Source organism: Bos mutus, chromosome 2 (genome assembly GCF_027580195.1).
Source record: "Bos mutus isolate GX-2022 chromosome 2, NWIPB_WYAK_1.1, whole genome shotgun sequence".
Taxonomy (NCBI): Eukaryota; Metazoa; Chordata; class Mammalia; order Artiodactyla; family Bovidae; genus Bos; species Bos mutus.
The window spans coordinates 100821354-100826810 of NC_091618.1; the positions used below are offsets into that span (position 1 = coordinate 100821354).

Below are 5457 nucleotides of genomic sequence, written 5' to 3' on the forward strand. Positions count from 1 at the left end.
TTCCCCAACCAGGGATTGAACCCAGGCCCTCAGCAATGAAAGCACAGAGTCTTAACCACTGGACCATTGGGGACTTCCCCTCATTGTCATTTTATGCTTGATGTCCATTGTCTTCTTCTTTCCTACTAGAGATGACAGTCTCTCTAGCAGTTAGCCATTAGAGTGTAAACAGAAGTGATTATGTGTAAGTTCTAGTTCAAGCTCTTAACTAAAAGCTGCTTGCCCCTGATTCCTCTTTCCTTTTCCCACATGCCATAATATGAGAGGATGATGGCACAGCTGGCAGACAGACCCCAGGCTTCTGAGAACCTCATGGAGCACTGCCACTCTGACCCCCTCACTACTGTGATCTTCAGGTGAGATAGAAACAAATGTGATAACTTGTTTTGTTGTTGTTCAGCTGCTCAGTCGTGTTCGACTCTTTGGGGCACCATGGACTGCACCATGCCGGGCTTCCCTGTCTTTCACTATCTCCCAGAGCTTGCTCAAACTTATGTCCATTGAATCAGTGATGCCATCCAACCGTCTCATCCTCTGTCATCCCCTTCTCTTCCTGCCTTCAATGCTTCCCAGCATCAGGGTCTTTTCCAATGAGTTGGTTCTTCACATCAGGTGGCCAAAGTTTTGGAGCTTCAGCTTCAGCATCAGTTCTTGCAATGAATATTCAGGATTGATTTCCTTTAGGATACTGTTTGATCTCCTTGCTGTCCAGGGGACCCTCATGAGTCTTCTCCAGCACCGCAGTTCAAAAACATCAATTCTTCGACACTCAGCATTCTTTACGATCCAACTCTCACGTCCATACATGATTACTGGAGAAACCATAGCTTTGACTATACGGAACTTTGTAGGCAAAATAATGTCTCTGCTTTTTAATATGCTGTCTAGATTGGTCATAGATTTTCTTCCAAGGAGCAAGTGTCTTTTAATTTCATGGCTGCAGTCACCATCTGCAGCGATTTTGGATAACTGTTTAAGCCACTACTATTTTGGTCTTTGCTAAAGCAACTCATATACTAATCAGTACAGCCAAGGAAAGTAAATAACTTCCAAGATTCATACACACAGGAAGTAATGGAGTTAATTTATCAACCCAGATTTATCTATGATCATAATCATTGTCCCGGGTTTCCCAAATTTTGGTTATATTTGTGCCATTTTCACAATTATTCCCATATCCACTTATTGTTTACTTAATACTTTTCCTTAAATAGATGATTTTAGAAGAAATTGTTATCTTAAGCAATAATAGTCATTAAATTAAAGGTCTGATATGCTTTATATATATATATTTTTAGTATACATCAAAATAAGTATATATCCATTAATATAAAAGATGTCCACAGATGTCTAAAATCATCTTGTGTACCACCTGTGGTATTCATGAAAAACACTGAGAAATACACGGTATTTTGATTTTGCCTCTTAATCAATTAATCAAAATGAGTAGAGATCGCAGTGAGAAGAAAGACCAGACTCATCTGGAAGAATTAATTACACGATAATTACAGCCATGAAATTAAAAGACGCTTACTCTTTGGAAGGAAAGTTATGACCAACCTAGATAGCATATTGAAAAGCAAAGACATTACTTTGCCAGCAAAGGTCCATCTAGTCAAGGCTATGGTTTTTCCAGTGGTCATGTATGGATGTGAGAGTTGGACCATGAAGAAGGCTGAGCATCAAAGAATTGATGCTTTTGAACTGTGGTGTTGGAGAAGACTCTTGAGAGTCCCTTGGACTGCAAGGAGATCCAACCAGTCCATCCTAAAGGAGATCAGTCCTGGGTGTTCATTGGAAGGACTGATGCTAAAGCTAAAACTCCAGTACTTTGGCCACCTCATGTGAAGAGTTGACTCATTGGAAAAGACTCTGATGCTGGGATGGATTGGGGGCAGGAGCAGAAGGGGATGACAGAGGATGAGATGGCTGGATGGCATCACCGACTTGATGGACATGGGTTTGGGTGAACTCTGGGAGTTAGTGATGGACAGGGATGCCTGGCATGCTGCAGTTCATGGGGTCGCAAAGAGTTAGACACGACTGAGCAACTGAACTGAACTGAACTGAACAGAACACTTCCTCACTCTATCCCCAGGATTTCCAAGATAGTTGTTCATCAATTTCCTCTATTTCCCAATATTATGAAAAGATCTATGAGTTTTCAAATTTCCCTGTTGAGTGTCGTCTCCTTGGAGCAGCATTCCAATCTCAGTGGACTGCTAAACCCATGCATCTGCCTGTTTTAGAAAGAAGGTAGTCACATACATTCTAAAGTGTCACAGACATCTAAAATTATACCTGTTAACACTTAGGAAAAATAAAATGAAAATATAGAAGGAAGTGACATTAATTGCATATCAGTTGCTTTTCCACCAAATTAAAAAAAAAATCACTGGTTACTATGAATTTTAATTCTGCTACTAACTAGCAACAGGACCTTTCTTATGCAAGGTATCCTCTTCTGGTTTCATTTTACTGAAGTGAAAAATGAAGAGTTTGAAAGTATACAAAATAATAATAATAATAACTCCATAGTAGAGAATGTTGCAGAGTCATGACTTGGCATTTCAGAAAAGAGTAAATATAAATGGTTAACAAACACTTGAAAGATATTCAACTTTATTAGTAATCAGGAATATGTAAATTAAAGCAAAATGATACATCATTGTACTTTCATTAGCTTGGCAAAAATTAAGAAGTCCAACAAAATTAAGTGCTAGTGATGATGCAGAGTAACAAGAAAAGTTTGAACATTAAATGGAATTACAATTTGATATTATCAAGTTAAAATTGACAACACACATGCCTTTGAACCCAGCAGTTTTACTTGTAGGTATAGTCTTGAAAATCTCTTGGTTAGATAGACCAGGGAATATAGAGAATGTTTATAGCATTCATAATAGCAAAAAAAAAAAAAAACTAGAAACAATCCAAATGCCCATCAACTGGAGAATGATAAATGGTATATAATCAGTTCAGTTCATTTCAGTCGCTCAGTCGTGTCCAGCTCTTTGCGACCCCATGGACCCCGTGGCAGCATGCCAGGCTTCCCTGTCCATCACCAACTCCTGGAGCCTACTCAAAGTCATGTCCATCATGTCGGTGATGCCATCCAACTATCTCATCCTCTGTTGTCCCCGTAATACAACAAAGAAAAACCTGGAAAAGACAGACAATAGAAATTTGCAAGTCTTCAGAATGGACATGGTAATTAAAACTTTCAGCCAGAATAAATTAGTACGTAAAGCACTATAGAATGAAAGGAGAACTGGATGGAAAATGGCAGAGGAAAAAGGACCAACAAATCTCCTTCTCAAAAGGCAGAGCAAAAAAATCTAGACAAAACCTTTATTTTAATACTCATCTAGTATCAATTTCCTTCACCCATTATAGATCAAATGTTATTTTCTGTGTCTTCCATACAGTTTCTTTCATCAGAAACCCTTTTTTATTGATCAAAATTACTTTGTAATACAAATTATTACTTTTTTTTTTGGCTACACTGGCTTCCCTAGTGACTCATGTGGTAAAGAATCTGCTTGCAATGCAGGATACTTGGGTTTATTTCCGGGTTGGGAAGATCCCCTGGAGAAGGAAATGGCTACCCACTCCAGTATTCTTGCCCAGAGTATCCCATGGACAGAGGCGCCTGGCAGGCTACAGTCCATAGGGTCACAAAGAATTAGACACCACTTGGCGACTAACACGTGCAGCAACAATGTGCAGGGCTGGCTGGATCTCAGTTTCTTAACCAAGGAATCACACCTGTGCCCCCAGCAGCAGAAGGGTGAAGTTCGAACTACTGAACCCTGAAGGAATTCCTCCCTGCTTTTTTAAATTCTTCACAATATTTTGGGTTTCTGAACTTAAGGGATGTCAATTTGGAATCATTTGAGTTACCCTGTGTATTTTACTTACTTTGCTAGAATGTAGTAAGTTAAATTTTAGAGGCTTCTTGGAAACAGAGGTTATGCTTTTTTACCCAGTAGTGACTTGAATACATACTCTGAATTCTGATTTATCCTTTTTATGGCATCTTTTCTTTGTAGGTGCTAAAAAAAAAATCTTTGTTATTTGCTCAAACAAAGAACAATAAGGAAATTACTTGAGAAAATTAAATTTTATTGACACCAAGGATACTTAGGCCACATCACCAAAAAAAAAAGTATGGCAATATCAGTAGTGCCTTTTAAATTAAATGACAAATTGGAAGTGTTTAACAACATATGGTCCCTTTTTCTTGACATATATGATTAAGAATATATCTTTTTATCAAAATGTAAAATACCATCTGGCAGAAGTAACAATTATTCTATTGGCTTTATACATTAAATCACTGTACTTCAAAAAGTAAATATTTTCCTATTTTTCCTTTTTCTTGTGCTAGATCTATTTGTAATATTCAAAACTGTATAATTCAAACACTATAATTAGGTATAACAATTAAAACTGATTTTGAATTTTGAACAAAAAACAATGTTTCTTAAATTTTTCCAAACATTTCTTAAAAATTCATTTTGCAGTAGCTCTTTTCTAATATTCATGATTGTAAATTTAGGCTATCTGAAAACCTACTGTTACAACTTCTTGTTAGACACATAGTTAGACTTTGTATATGAAAGGAGTTATATGTATATGCATGTAGTGCTCTTTACAAAAAGGAAGGGATTTTTATAATAAGGTTCACGCATTTTGAGTGTATGTAGTAATGCTAATAGCCAGAGTTATTCATCATTTGACAAACTTGTCAGGTTCAGAAGATACCAAGTGAGCAGGAAAAGTTTCTCTCTGACACAGGTATATTATATATCTAATAAGGTATACTTCTACAATATATGATTTTAGGAAACAAATCAAACAATTCATAATTTTGTGCATATAGTGTTCTCCAAAGCCACACTGGGACTAACCCAAACAATGAATGCTTTAAGCATGAGATGAAATATTTGCATCAGCTATGTGGCCTGAATTCTATAAATTTTGTTGTTTATTTAACTTTAAAGAATTGATAATTTCAAGAGGGGCTATTAGATTTTAGATATTTCTGATCCTTTTGAGTTTTCTTAGCAAGCAAATTACTTGAATAAATATCATTCTAATATTTAAGTATCTATGATGGCTAGGCCCTACCCACTGCTCTCAAGAAGCTTAAAATTTAGATGCCAAGGCAGACAAGTAAAACAAGGATGACAGAGTAGGACTGTAGGGTAGGCAATGTGACTGTTATTTACTGACCATACTTCAACCACTGGGGTAAAGTATGGGGATGGGAGGTGGAAGAAAGGACATTTTAGACAGAAGTCATACTTTGGTATGACTAAGGAAAGGACTAAGTAACAAATTTGAGGATTTTCTTCTCTTTTATGTCAACTATATTATAGTATAAACTATATATAATAAAATGTACTTAAGTGTACAGTTTGATGAGTTCTGATAAACCACCACAATAAAGAG

General features: G+C 36.7%; 1 non-coding gene across 1 annotated transcript; it reads right to left on the reverse strand.

The window, feature by feature from the left end:
- On the reverse strand, positions 1-73 carry TRNAE-UUC (transfer RNA glutamic acid (anticodon UUC)). Its single transcript has one exon. It is a non-coding gene; the product is annotated as a tRNA-Glu (tRNA).
- Between the last annotated feature and the right edge of the window lie 5384 nt (positions 74-5457).